Below are 15702 nucleotides of genomic sequence, written 5' to 3' on the forward strand. Positions count from 1 at the left end.
CACTTTTATTTTAGCCTAGTGAAAGCCATTTCAGGTTTGACCTCCAGAACCGTAAGATAACAAATGTATTCTGTTGTAAGCCACTAAGTATGTGGTAATTTGTTATGGCAAAAAGAGGAAACTGAGTCTCTAAGTCAAAGCCAGTGCAATTGGCTAGGATTCCAATTTCTGAATCCTTGGTCACAACTATTATGAGTTCCCAGAGGAGATACAAAGAGAGGACACTCCAAGCAAATCAATGATGTTTTTACTAACTACAACCATGGTCCCATGTTTGTAGGTGGACACTGTGGCTTTTGGTGAGCTTTGGTGAGCCTTTTAACTGTGGGCTGAGTAACCTTGAAAATGAGGGTATAAAGCAATCTGTGGAAAACTGGCCTTTCAAGGGTCCTGCTTTGCCTATAGTTTTGACTTTTTATTTTCACCTGCTGAGAATTAGGTAATTCAAATAGAGACACTTGGGCGACAAATGGTGTTTGACTGCGCTCCCCCAAAGTCAAGCCTTAGAGTAATTTAATATATTGCTGCCACTTTACTCTGAATAGTATTCCTGGGTAGAAAGTCTTTTGGGGCCCTAGATTACTATTAATGTACTTTAACCCTTGTGTTGACAACATTTACTTGGATATAATTCATGGATGGATCATGGATGCTCTCCAGAGAAAATGCTAAACACAAACAGGATTGTATTGGTTTCCATATACTTAATTTCTTGCTGACCTAATCAATATGGGTTGAATATAGACCGATGATATACAGTTTGAAGTGTATTTTTTGATATTTTTCAAGAACCCATGTGCCAAATATAAGCATTTAGAAAAACTCTTAGCAAATGGAATGTAGAGTACCACATGCTTAGTATGCAGCAAGCTGACAGCCACACTAGCATGGTCATTTATTGCTTATTGAATTTACTCAGATCATCTTTGAGTCCAATGCCATGCACACAGTAGGTTCTTCATCAATAGTTGTTCAAGTAAATTTAAATTTAAAATTTAAAAAATAAATTTAAAAAATATACATGACTCCATTATATTTTGGGTTTATACATGGGGAAGCTGCAAAATAAGCATAACTAAATACCTTAATTTCCAGGCACTCTGCGGATCAGAAGGCCCATGTCCATTTGATCAAAGTCCGGGGGATACACAATGGTAAGTGCAAGATGTATCAATTCACCAGTGAAACTCCAGATGGCTTTCCTTCCCACTTCATCATGTCACATCAGTATGGTAGCTTGTGAGTTGCTTGATATATTCACAGTTGACATCCTATAGTCTTCAGCTCTAGTAATTTAAATTATTGTACTTTATTTTGACTACTCAGAATTGTCTCCTGAATTAAATCAACAAACACAAGCATATTTATACACACACACACATATATGAAAGTGTGAGTTGGCCGGGCACGGTGGCTCACGCCTGTAATCCCAGCACTTTGGGAGGCCAAGGCGGGCGGATCATGAGGTCAGGAGATTGAGACCATCCTGGCAAACACGGTGAAACCCCGTCTCTACTAAAAATACAAAAAAAAAAAAAAATTAGCTGGGCGTGGTGGCGGGTGCCTGTAGTCCCAGCTACTCGGAAGGCTGAGGCAGGAGAATGGCATGAACCCGGGAGGCGGAGCTTGCAGTGAGCCCAGATCGCGCCACTGCACTCCAGCATGGGTGACAGAGCGAGACTCCATCTCAAAACAACAACAACAACAAAAGTATGAGTTTACAATGTAGTTGGAAAATTAAAATATAGGCAGAAAAATATTACAGAGTAAAATATAATGTCAAGTGAGTAAAACAGATAATGTAGTTATAAAATAAAGATAATATTTTTAAAGGTCAAATTACAATGATTTGGCCACAAGCCTTTTAAAAATATATATTGAGCTTTAATACATATGCCATACAATTCACTTAAAGTTGCAATTCAATAATTTTTAGTGTATTCAGAGGGTTGTGCAACCATCACCACTATCAATTTTCAAATAGTTCATCAACCTTAAAAGAAACCTTCTACTCATTAGCAGTCACTCCTATTTTCTCTTGACCCTTCACTCCCACCCCAGCCCATCACAAATCTACTTTCAAGTTCTATAGATTTTCCTGTTCTGGGCATTTCATAGTAATAGGATCATATGACATGTGGGGATTTGTGTCTGACATCTTTTCCTTAGCATGTTTTCAAGGTCCATCCATATTATAGGATGTATCAAACCTTCATTCCATTTTTCTTTATTTTTTCTTTGAGATGGAGTCTCGCTCTGTTGCCCAGGCTAGAGTGCAGCAGCATGAATTTGGCTCACTGCAACCTCCGCCTCCCGGGTTCAAGCAATTCTCCTGCCTCAGCCTCCTGAGTAGCTAGGATTACAGGTGCATGCCACCACGCACAGCTAATTTTTTGTATTTTTAGTAGAGATGGGGTTTCACCGTGTTAGCCAGGATGGTGTTGATCTCCTGACCTCGTGATCAACCCAGCTCGGCCTCCCAAAGTGCTGGGATTACAGGTGTGAGCCACCGTGCCCAGCTCTGTTTTTTGCCCTAATATTATCTCATTGTATAAATAGACCACGTTTTGTTTATCCATTCATCAGTTGTCAGACATTTGGGATGTTTTTACTTTTTGGCTATTGTGAATAATGCTATTAATATTTGTGTACAGGTTTTTGTGTGGACATATGTTTTCATTTTGCTAGTGTGTATCTAGGAGTGGAATTGTTGAGTCACATGGTAACTCTATGTTTAACATTTTGAGGAACTGCCAGATTGTTTTTCCAAAGCAGTTGTATTATTTTACATTTCAACTAACAGCATAGGAGGGTTCCAATTTTCCACATTCTTGTCAACACTTGTTGTTGTCAGTCTTTTTATGATAGTCACCCTAGTATATATAAGTAAAGTGGTATCTCAGTATGGTTGGTCATGAACTTTTTGATAGATCCAGGGGTGCAGGAAAAGGATTTAATGGAGGAAAAGATCAAGAACAAAGGCATAGAGGTAGGAACTCCCTGCCTGCTCCCAGCATGTTAATTTCACCTGTTGAAGGCAAGTCATTTTGGTTTGCACAGAAAATGTGTGTCAGAAAATAGTGGAGAATGAAACTAGAAAACTCCCTCAGAGGCAAAACTGCATATATATAAATGCAGGGTGCTGCAGGCTGGGCTACTGTGTGCAGGAAACAGTAGAGGCCTTGAAGGGTGTTCTTTAATACAAATCTTGCTTTAGGAAAATTAATTTGGATATATGCAGAACTTTGAGGACAGGAGAGAGAGAGACAGATGCTGGATGCATTGCATTGGGGTACTGGTTTTGCACAAGGGATGACAAATGGAAACCAAGGAAACCCTTGGAGTTCCAGCTGGGACTCTGGGAGAATTCTGGTCTCCTAAGACAAAGAAGTCAAGAAGAACAGCTGTTTCGTGGGGTGGATAAAAGACAGAGCAATTTTCATATTAGAAACTTCAAGTCTGAGGGTGTTTTTGACAGCAGGATGCCTGGAACTTGGAGAACGGTATCGGTCAGAACAGAGGTTGACTGCCTGCTTTACTAAGGTCCATGAGCTAGAGAATAGTTTTCACATTGTCAAGTGGTTGGGGAAAAAAATCCAAAGAATAATATATTGTGACAAGTGAAAATTACATGAAATTGGAATTTCAGTGTTCATAAAGTTTATTGGAACACAGCCATGTCCATTCATTGACGTATGGTCTTTGGCTGATTTCATGCTGCAATAGGAGAGTTGAGTGGTTGCAATAGACTGCATGGCCTGCAAAGCCTGACAAATTTACTCTCTGGTCTTTTACAGAGAGAGTTTGTTGGCCCCTGGATTAGAGACAAACTTTGGAGGTACGGCCTCCCAATTGTGATTCTTAAACCTGAAAGAGTGAGAGTGATCCAAATTAATAGTGTATAGAAAAAAGGAGCCAGGGCCAGTCTTTGGGGCTGCTTATGTTTGGGGACCAGAGAGAGGTAAAAGAATCAGTGAAGATAGTAAATAAGTTGAAATAAACCTCAATTTAGTTAAACATGTCAATTCCCAGACTATTTTATTGCTTGGTACTTAAAACACACTCCCAAGAGGAAGATTAATTAATAAAGCTGCAACGTGGGATAGCTATCCAGCTGGAAGCAGCACAGGCCCCTAACAAGGTTTGTTTTTGGAAAATTCCTACCTCCAGTCTTCTTTTCTCCCACAATAGGGTGAAGCATCCCATTCCTGCCTTATCCCCGGAAGGCCCGGCTTCCAGACATTTGTATCAGAAAGAGGTATGAGGCAGAATGTTCCACTAGGTAAACTGTTGATAAAAGATCAAGTGCAATTCCTGCCCTAGGATTTGGACTTGAATAAGGGGACTCTCAAGACACTGAGGAATGACTCTCAATTCTGGAAAGTGTAGGCACTTGGAAAGGGGCAGAGAGTTGTGTGAGAATATGGAGGAGGATGATTCTTGGACGGTCCCTCCAATCAGGCCAGTTGTATGTGCTACGTATGTAGGGGTTGGACCCACACCGTTGTCCAGTGATCTTGGATAAGTTGCTTAAATGTTCTCTTTTGGTAACTTATCTGGAATTAAGGAATAAATTCTAAGCAACTTTTAAATAAGAAGCATAAAAGCATTTGAGTCTTCAGATTTGCTTAATTGATCACTGCAGACTGGCTGTGTCAATAACAATGACGTTTAGAGGAAAAGGTGAAATTAGTTTCTTTTTCTTTTCTTGGACTTAGCTCCTGGAGTAGGGAACAGGAAGCCATTCCCAGAAGTTGCTTTACCCTCCCACCCCTGAGTACGCGGCAGGGCCAACAGATGTGGCTGAATGCCCAGGCCCAGGGCCATGAGTACTAACCTATGCCCTGGAAAGCAGGAAACACATTGTCTTCATGTACTCTGCAATTTGGGAGCAAACACCAGCAGCTCTTGCAGGGGGCCTTTGTGGGCCCAAATTCAGTGGACTGCCTGCTCTCTCTCACCACTGCTCCACCTTTCGTTTGTCTGAACGTGGGGAAAACGAAAACACACACACACACACACACACACACACACACACACACACACACACTCCAAGCACTTTTACTTTTCCTCACTCAACAACAATGCAGAAAACTTCTGTGATCAAATATGTGTGGGGGAGTGGGTGCGGGGGGGGGGTGGGGGTGGGGAGGCGTTCCTGTACACATCAAGGAGCAGATACCAGCTGCATGTCCTCTAATTCAGTTCTGACACTCTCTACCCAGAGCGTGTCAGATCCCACAGGTTGAGGACTCAGTCCCCAAGACTGCCCCCACCCCCACTTACGATACCAATTAAAAGCTGCAGGTTATTTTTCCTGTGCTTCTGACCGACTGACTATAATCAGGTTGCCCACAATCCCCCTTTCTTGGGTTCAATTAATTTGCTGGAGTTGCTCACAGAACTCAGAAAAACACTTACGTTTACTCATGTATTATAAAAGACATTACAAAGGATACAGATGAAGAGATGTCTAGGGCATGGTATGAGGGAAGGGGTGCAGAGCTTTGATATCCTCCCTGGGCACCACCCTCCAGGAACCTCTACATGGTCAGCTATCTGGAAGCTCTCTGAATCCTGTCTTTTTTGGTTTTTTCTAGAAGCTTTATTACTTAGGCATGATTGATCAAACCATTGGCCATTGGTGATACACTCAACATCTCCTCTCCCTTCCCTGGAGATTGGGAGTGGTGCTAAAAGTTAGTCTTTCTGGGTGACAAACCCCCATCCTGAAGCTGCCTAGGGGCTGCCTGCTATCAGTCAACTCATTAGGGTACAAAAAGACAACGTTTTAGAATTTCTAAGTAATTTAGGATTTGTATGCCAGGAAACAGGGTCAAAGACCAAATAGATACCACAATATCACAATTTGCTTGTTTTTTGTTTCAGCTTGGGATCAGCCTTATTTTTAATACGCAGATGCTCTCCTACACAGGAGCTCCTTTCTTATTAGGGACCTTTGAGCTTCCTTTTCAGATCCCCCTAATGCCATGGAATTGTAGCTGGAACATCCACTCCACTTCCTACTGACTGGCTCCTGACATTTCTCAGTCCCCAAATATCTCACCTTCTCCCAAAAGCCCGAATTTTTGTTTTCTTCACTCAATTTCTGTTTATAATGGCGTTTGTCAGATTTTCATATATCAACATCCTTCTTAATAATGAGAACATTTTAGGCATTCACATTCTAATATAGATCCACTCAATCAGATTGCTTTCCACTTAGCTGAAACAATCGTATAGAGAAAAGGAAGTTTCTATTGCAGGAGACAGAAGACAAGATGATTCTAGAACATGAAATATTGGTAATGGCTCATCAGGATGGGGTGCTTGTGGGAGTGATAGGAAAGCCTGGGAGCCCTGGGAAACCTGATAATCCCAAAAGAAAGGCAAAAGAACATGGCAAAGGAGCATAGGAAAGGAACTTGTTGACCCACACCTGTGCTGCACTATCTGTAAGAGTAGTTCTGCGACAGCACCATGCAGAGGAAACTCCTTTAATCCACTTCTTCACCTGCTCCTCTTGCCCTTGTTTTCTTATTTTCCCTCTGCCTCAGTAGAGTGAGTCAAAGCGGAGTCCTTTGAAATGTACTTTGGCCCTAGAGTCCTATAGATTCGTGTTCACATTTTGAACAAGTTACTAAATCACTCTGAACCCTAGTTTGTACATCTACAAAACGGGGGATCTACCCTGATGGGGTGCTGTGAGAATTAAGTGGAATAATACACGTAAAGGCATCTGCACAAGTTATTTTCTTCTCTGAAAGCACTGACTGGAGCTGGTCAGGAAGTACCAACTGGTGCCAGTTCCCCCATGAAGTATGTGTGTGATAAATTATCCTGCATATCTATATGCACACACCCATACTCACTTAGCTTATCCAAAAAACTAGAAGCAGCATAGAGGAAAAACATTAGCAGACTTTGCTTGGGGGAAATCAGACCTTGGATTCCCCTGCCCCCCACCCCCAACCTCACCAAATTAGTATATCCTCAGGTTTCATCTAAGTGTGCACCCATGGCAAATCTACTGTTTACTGGTAGTTAATGGAAATAATGCCTCAATGCCCATCCAATATGGGGCCACCAAAACTTTCATAATACAATGCAGTTGCTGACCTGGAAATGATCTCAGCAAGCATCTGGTCTGCTAACCATCAAACCCTCCCACTTCCTTCTATGTATAGGAAAATGGAGGCACAGAGAATTTAAGTGCTTATAGAAGGTAATAGTTGAGAAAAAACTAGGACTAGAACTGAAGGCACCTTGACTCATGATCCAAACTATCTTTCTACCACTCCTGGTTGAGTTCATGAATGTAAAAAGAGACTTTGTTAAAAAAAAAAAAAAATTAAATATATAACACCTTGCAAGATGTTAACCACCATTACTTATTGTTCTAATTATAAATTATCCATCCTTCTAGATACTTCTGCAGGGATCTTGGCAAGTCATTTCTGATCCTGTCCTATGAAATAATCTCTCAGAGACTCAAGGAAGCTCCAGAGGCTACATCTGGAGAGATATAAGGGGGAAACTGAGCAAAGAGGAGGCAGTGGAACGTAATTTTGCAGGCAGAAATTTAAAAATATATATTTAGTGCAAACTCTACTTCTGTGTGATTTTCTGTTTGTTTTAAACCAAGAAAAAACATCATATTCTTGATTGCAAGGAATTTTTTAACAGAATAAGAGGCCATGAATTCCCATGAGCCACCCTGCCTAACAAAGCCAGAAAACCCCCTGGGTTAAAGGATGCAAGTTAAAGATTACAGGTCAAAACATTTTAAAAGCAGTGACAATGCAAACTTCATATAACAAATGACAAAGATATATAACTATATAATAATAAAGAAATAGCTATATAAAAAGAGCTAGGTAGATGATGGATAAATGGATGCGAAAGAAGGAAGGAAAGAGGGGAGGAAGGAGGGAGGGAAGGAAGAAAGGAAAGAAGGTAAGGAAGAAAAAGGCCTAAATGCTGTAGTTGATCTCTGGTGGCAAGCAATTTTAGTTTTCTAACTTTTGCTTCTCTGCATTTTACAAATTCTCGTACTTCCTTAAACAACAACAAGAATAACACCCACCCTAATCATCAATGTTATTTGCTAAAAGGGTTGACAATGACAAAAACAAACCCCTTGAAATTTCCAGTTCTCCTTTCCAGTAAATCTGCTTTCGCTTGGGCCCCTCCGCATTCCTCATCCACATCAAGGATTCAAGAAATTCCACTCAATTGAAGTCCAGATCACATCTAAGACTGATCGTTCCACATTTAAACCTTTCTCTGATCCCTTCAGTGACTTTGCCTTGCTTGCGAGAAAATGACAACCGACTCACTGTTTCATTTTCCCTTCCATTCAGCCACAGCAATCCAGGGCCCTATTCCGTCGTTTGCTTTTCATCGATAGTGCTTCCAATTCACCCATGTGAAAACATCTTTGCAATTACAGCCTTCACTCAGTGTCCCCAGGTTAACTTCAGGACCCTGATTGAAGAATCTGAAACCACTTGACAAACTAATTTGAATTGCAAACAGCTACCAACACAAATCCAAACCGTTTCTTTTAGCTCTGGGAAACTAGCTGTTTTGATGTGTTAATCATTTAGCTAGCAAGATAACTTAGCTCATCGTTTTATCTACGAATTACTTAACAAAATTCCTTTTAGTACTCTTAAGGCTAAAATACTGTTTGTGATATATATCTCAGCTACTACAAATGTCATGAAATAAAAATAAGCTTTGAATCCAAAGATTGTGAAAACAGGAAAATAAAGGTTTTAGTGATATTGGGATCTAGTTTATTTTAAAATCCAGATCTAAGAAGGCTACTTACGCTGGGAAAAATGTGTTACCCAGCATGTTCTGGAAAATTCCTTTTAGGGCCTTGGAAACATTTAGGTGGGATTGTAGGAATCTCTGAGAAGTATGAACTGTATTTTTTTAAACTTCTCTAGAGTTTATGACATTTGTGTTTAATTTTGTTTGGTTTCAGAGAGCGAAACATCAGCTATTTAAAATTTTTAAACATGTCTTTTTATCTCTGATATGTGCTAGGAACTGTGCTGTTATTACAGGGAAATTAACATTGAGTAAGACTTGGCACAGTGAATGGCACATTGTAGAGAGAAAATAAATATTCAATTAATGAATCACAGAAATCTGATATTATTCATGTACAACTGAAAGTGTTTCCTAGCCGTATTTAGTAGTAAGATTTTAAGATTTATGCACCAGGTTCCTGGAGGCCTAATGAGCCACATATATTCCTTGTAGAGAGTATTCTAACTACAGCCTTTGCTCTATCTGTGAGAAGAGCTCTTAATGTTATAATGACAATATAAACAATAATATCATCTGACATTTATCAAATGCTTACTTCTTGCAAGATGTTTCCCACTTATTATTTCACTTCATCCTCACCATCAGTATTTTTGTTGTTGTTACAGATGAGGAAACTGTGGAACAGGTAGGTTAAGTGACTTCCCGGCACCCAGAGCTAGCAAGTATTGAGGGCAGGAATCAAAACCGGGATTCAGATTTCGCAGCCAGGCCTCTAAGCTACTTTGTCTCTATTGTGTTTTTCTTATAACAATGCAAGGGAGTTTGATTTGAAAGGCAAATGTCCTGTGTGTCCCACTAGTCTGCAGCGCCCTGTCTTTCTCCTATCACACGCTGCTCTCAATTGCTTAACTACGTGCAAATGTCTGCTTTATCCACTAGACAAGGCCGTGCAGGCCTTGTATCTGTCGCTTCTTCTCTATATGCCACCCCTACCACTGGACCTGACACATTGAAGATGCTCAGCGTATATTTATGAATTTGTTTAAAAATCCATTAAATGGGAAAAACAATACCATGGGCTATTGTACTGTCTCTCTCATTGGGTTGTGAGCGTCAAGGAGAAAAATATCCATAATCCATATAGTAACATTTATTGAGGGTGGGCTCTGTGCCAATTATCATGTGGCCTGCTTTACACATTAGCCTCAATTTAGACTTTTTGAGTATATGATTTAGATGACAAATCATGAAATCAGTGTCATGTGGAAAAGAACCCAGAGTCTCAAGCAGCCTGGGGACTGGTTGACCAGAAATGTGGCCATTATAGTAATGCAAGGAACGGAAGATACGACCTAAGGAAGAATGTGGAGAGAAGGGGGCTCATTCAAGCAATAATTCTGGAAGAATTTGGTGAATCCATTGAAAAGGGGAAGAGGAAAGTAACATTACTTCAAGGTCTCTAGAGGGACACCTGGGTTAATGGTGGGCCATTTTCCTGAGAAGTTTAGAAATAGGGTGAGAGGAGGGAGTTTGGGGATGGTGGGCACAGGCTGGCAGATGAGGAGCTTGGGAGGTGTGTCTCTGGGAGTGATTCTCCACTGAAGAGGTGGAATGGCCAGAGGGCTGGGGATTAAGGGCACATAGGCTATAGTTTTAAAATTCTCCATCCCCAAACAGCACATATGTCAGAAAGTAAAAGGGCATGTCTATTAAATCTTAGGATTTCCTTTGGGATTTATTTTATTTTATTTTATTTTTTTGAGACAGAGTCTCGCTCTGTCACCCAGGCTCGAGTGCAGTGGTGCAATCTCGGCTCAATGCAACCCCTGCCTCCCAGGTTCAAGTGATTCTCCTGCCTCAGCCGGAGTAGCCCGAGTAGCTGGGGTTACAGGTGTAAGCCACCATGCCTGGCTAATGTTTTGTATTTTTAGTAGAGACAGGGTTTTGCCACGTTGGCCAGGCTGGTCTCAAACTCCTGACGTCAGGTGATCTGCCTGTCTCGCCTCACAAAGTGCTGGGATTACAGGTGTGAGCCACTGCTCCCAGGCCCTTTGAGTTTTAACTCTCAATGACGCTAGGTAGGAAGCCAAACTAGATGCCAGAAGTCAGTGTACTTTTACCAATTTTTGTTCAGAATGAGCTGCTTTCCATTCGCTCACCAAGCCACGCAAAAGCCTTCCCTGGCTTTGCCTGGCAAGTTTATGCAACTGCTTGAAAACATCCACTCTCCCAGATTTAAATAAAATTTCTCTCCCTGAGGGAAGGTAGAATTTTAACAACCTGAGGCTTGCCTGCTGGCTACTGTGTGTCCCTAGTAGGAGAAAGCCCCTTTGTTGCTGGGTTATGCTAGCTTGTAATTTGGACTTAAATTTAAAATTACAGTGTAGGTTGCAGCTGCAGCCTGGGGCTTTGTGCAAAGTCTGCTGCTTGGCCCTTTCCTCCATGACATCATCGCCTTTCTAATTACAGACAGCTTCGCTTTTACTTAAGAGAAGTGACACAACAGAACAATGGGTACTGGCATCAGTGAGGCCTTAGCGTGAAGAAATCAACAGCTAGCCTTGGGTGAGCAGACTTCCTTATCCCACTGGAAACTCACAGGAAAAAAAAAGGTGTCCTTGTAGTTTAAAGGCAAAAAGTAGTTTTGACCGTCTCTGTGTATCATGGTACATTCTGGCTTCCACTGGGGCAGAAACTTCCCCGACCCCTGCAAGGGCAGACAGCTGCTTTTCATTATGAAGAATACATCCCTGATGAAGGTGATAATGTTTCCAGTGGAGCCTGTTCTGAACATCCTTCTGCATTGAACTTGTGAACCCTTCCGCTTCCTGTTCTCAGAGGAAGTCTGCCCTCTGAAATGCTCTTATATTTCTCCTTTCTTTACCCAAACTTTTAGTTGACTGTGGAGACTTTCCAGAGTTTACATTCTGGTCTCCACCTATCCTGCCCTCTCGGCAACCTGGAATGAGAGCGTAGGGAAAATCCACTAGTTTCCATGGTTTTTATATGAATTGTTAAAGCATACTTCCACACAGAATAATGAGAGTTAGTTTAGGAAATATTTGCTTCTCCATTCTGACTTGAAAATCTATTATTCACCCAACAAGGATTTCAAATTATATCAATAGGAAAGCGAAGGAGATGTTTGAAATTAAATAAACACTTTGGTGTTACGTGTTAGGCAACTGGACTCCGGTACCATTGTGTAAGGCTTTTGGGAAGAGAGCAATTCGATTTTGTAGTTTAGTCATAACAATATAGAAAATTTAAGTTAATTCTTCTAAAGTTTAGCATAGACATGACTATCTCCCTAGGATTTCTTTCTCTTACACTTTTTTGTCAGATCCCCTGAATCACTGATCCCATATGCAGTGGTTTTAAAACATAGTTGTGTATCAATCTGTTCTCGCATTGCTATAAGGAACTACCTGAATCTGGGTAATTCATGAAGAAAAGAGGTTTAATTGACTCACAGTTCCACAGGCTGTACAGGAAGCATGGCTGGGGAGGCCTCAGGAAACTTACAAACATGGCAGAAGGTGAAGGATTCATGTGTACGGAGAAGAAGGAGAGAGTGAAGGGGAAAGTGCTACACACTTTTAAGCAACCAGATCTTGTGAGAACTCACTATCACGAGAGCAGCAAGGAGGAAGTCTGCCCCCATGATCTAATCATGTCCCACCAGGCCCCTCCTCCAACATTGAAGATTGCAATTTGACATGAAATTTGGGCGGGGACACAGAGCCAAACCATATTAGGTTGCAAATTCTGTGACAATTTTTCCATCAATAATGGTATCTGTGTCCTGTCCTCTTTAATCAGGTGGGCTTGTGACAGCTTTAAACAATAGAGGAGACAGAAGTGATGTTATGTAAATTCTGAGGCTAGGTAATAAAAAGCTCTGAAGCTCTGTCTTGTTAATTGGGAACATTTGCTCTGAGAGACCTAAGCTACCATGTAAGAAGTCCAATTACCCTGAGATCACCATGTTGGAAGAACACATGTATAACATATGCCAATGTTCCAGTAGAGTTCCAGTAGACAGTCCAGTAGACAGTCCCACAATGTTCCAGTAGACAGTCCCAGTAGACAGTTTCAGTAAACAGCAGACAGTTCCAGTAGACAGTAGACAGTTCCAGTAGACAGCCTCTTCAGCCATGGTGACCCAGGTGTCATATATGTGGATAAAGAACCCATTACAGAAATAGATTCTCTGGCTCCAGCTATTTCAGCCTCCAGCCATTTGAGTTACTGCTGGTCATTTGGATTATCCCAACTGAGACCCAAGATATCATGAAGGAGAAAAGAGCCATCCTTGCTCTGCTGTTTTTGGATCCCGGACCACATAATAATTTTTTTCATGCCCCTACTTATTGGGATATATAACCAACAAATCACATTTTTCTTCATTCTTTTGTCCTTTTTATTTGCATGTTTATTCTCTTGTTTTGGTAGAACATTTCCATCAGTGTTTTTCTGAGAAAGAATATATGAGAGGTAAATTTTTATGTATTTTTCTGTCTGATAATGTTATTATTTTAACCACTCATTTGGTTGATACTTTGGCTGGATATAGAATTATTTGAACATTTTAAGGCATTGTCCCTTTCACTTGTAGCATCCTATGTCTCTATTAAGAATTACAAGGTAATCTGATTTCCAATCCATTATATGTTATCTTCACACTTCCACCCCTCCTACAGGAAGCTTTATGCATTTTTTCAAAAAAAAATTTCTGGTGGTATGAAATTTCACAATGCCCTGATGTCACTCAGGTCTTATCTATCTGTTTATCTACCTATGTATCTACTTACTATCTACTATCTATTATCTATTTATGCTAGGCTCTCAGTGAGTTTTAGTCTGGAGACCCTTCTGTTTTAGAACATATTAATATATTATTTTATGAGTTTTTTCCTCTGCTTTCCCCATTCCCTATTTCTAGAGCTTTTATTTATTAGATAGTGGACTTGCCAGACAGATTTTTTTTTTTTTTTTTTTTTTTTTTTGAGGCGGAGTCTCGCTCTGTCGCCCAGGCTGGAGTGCAGTGGCCGGATCTCGGCTCACTGCAAGCTCCGCCTCCCGGATTTACGCCATTCTCCTGCCTCAGCCTCCTGAGTAGCTGGGACTACAGGCGCCCGCCACCTCGCCCGGCTAGTTTTTTGTATTTTTTAGTAGAGACGGGGTTTCACTGTGTTAGCCAGGATGGTCTCGATCTCCTGACCTCGTGATCCGCCCGTCTCGGCCTCCCAAAGTGCTGGGATTACAGGCTTGAGCCACCGCGCCCGGCCGAGACAGATTTTTTTTTTTTTTTTTTTTTCTTTCTTTTTTTCTTTTTTTGTAAACTGGGTCACACTCTGTCACCCGGGCTGGTGTAATCATGTAATCATGACTCCCTGCAGCTTCAACCCTCCAGGCTCAAGCAATCCTCCCATCTCAGCCTCCCAAATAGATGAGACTACAGGTATGCACCACCACGCCCATTCTTTCTTTCTTTTTTTTTTGTAGAGATGTGGTCTCACCATGTTGCCCAGGCTGGTCTCGAACTTTTGGGCTCAAGTGATCCTCCTTTCTTGGCTTCCCAAAGTGCTGGGATTACAGGTGTAAGTCACTGTGCCCAGCCACTGTGCCCAGACAGATTTTTCTTATCCTTTCTCTCACATTTTCCATCCATTTTGATTTTGGATTTTCTTACCCTATGGATTATTTAGTTGTACAATTTCATGGGACACCAGATAATGGCAGTGGTTTTCCAATGGTAATGAGTTTGTTCAATAGAGCAGTATGGCTGGGAGATCACCTTGACTTTATCTTCTAAAATTTTCACTGAATATTTTCCTTTGGGCTAAGGAACATTTTTCTGTTTCTTTTTTTAACATGTTATCCTAGTTTTGTTTCATGTATAAAGTACCGTTCATAACTTATGGTTCTGTGAATATTAATTTAATTTCTTTAAACTTTGTATTCCTCCTGATTTGTCTCCATCTCCTTCAGCTTCCTTTATTTGTGTGTGTTTTGTTTTCTGTCTGTCATGTTGCAGGCTTTTCTCAGTTGTATGTTCATATTTAAGACTAAAGCACAGAAAATAAAATTCAAAGCTTTGTGAGCAGAGGTGGAACTTGATGACAGTTGACTTTCATCGTGGGGTGTGGGGTGATTTTTTGTTGAGTTATATTTAATGTTGGTGGACCTCTAGATATTAATATCTATAAAATCTTTCTGTGAGACATTTACTTTCTCCAGTTACCACTCCACAATTTATATTGGTGAGCTATTTCTATAGCCACAAATGCCGCCCAAATCTCCATGGCTTACGACAGCACTGATCTTTTGTTTAAGTTACATGAGAGCTGTGGCTCCTCTAGGCTCCACTGGGCTTGGCTCCACGTGACTTTGCATTCTGGCTCTCTAGCTTGAGAGCAGACACCGTCTGGGGAATTTTATTCTCCTGGTAAAGGACAGAGGCACAATGAAAAGAACTGAACCACAGAAGTGCATTAATCCTTCTGTGCAGGCATATCTTATGTATTATTTGCTCACACTCCATTGGCCAAAGCAAGTCAAATGGCCATGCCCAAAGTACATGGGGTGGAGAAGTAATTCTACCTATAGGAAAGCAGAACAAGTATAGGCAGGGAGGAAATGATTATGAACAAATAATAAAATCTCTCATGGTATCTCATGCTGACTGGTTTCATTTCTCCTGTTCTCTCTATCTTGTGAAGTTACGCTGTTTTCATTTTTTAATAGAATTTTCGTGGGTTTATTGGAGGAGGATCAGAAATCAATGTGGGTGTTCAGTCTTTAATGTTTAACTAAAAGTCTGCTGTTAACTTAAATTCTAGGTGATAGATTGTTGGGCCAAACTTAGCATTTGCCAGAAATAACTCTTGTATAAAAAAGGAAGAGGTAAGAATC

The 15702-nt window shown here is 40.9% G+C and overlaps 1 long non-coding RNA gene across 1 annotated transcript in view; it reads right to left on the bottom strand.

Annotated features, from left to right (window-relative positions):
- The window catches only part of LOC106995159 (uncharacterized), a 34774-nt gene extending 26210 nt beyond the window's left edge, over positions 1 to 8564 (bottom strand). The window contains exons 1-2 of the long non-coding RNA XR_001441914.3: positions 8340 to 8564; positions 1084 to 1286 (exon numbers count right to left, since the gene is read on the bottom strand). This is a non-coding gene — a long non-coding RNA (uncharacterized LOC106995159). The remainder of the gene's footprint in view (positions 1 to 1083; positions 1287 to 8339) is intronic.
- Between the last annotated feature and the right edge of the window lie 7138 nt (positions 8565 to 15702).

Source organism: Macaca mulatta, chromosome X, assembly GCF_049350105.2.
Source record: "Macaca mulatta isolate MMU2019108-1 chromosome X, T2T-MMU8v2.0, whole genome shotgun sequence".
NCBI lineage: Eukaryota > Metazoa > Chordata > Mammalia > Primates > Cercopithecidae > Macaca > Macaca mulatta.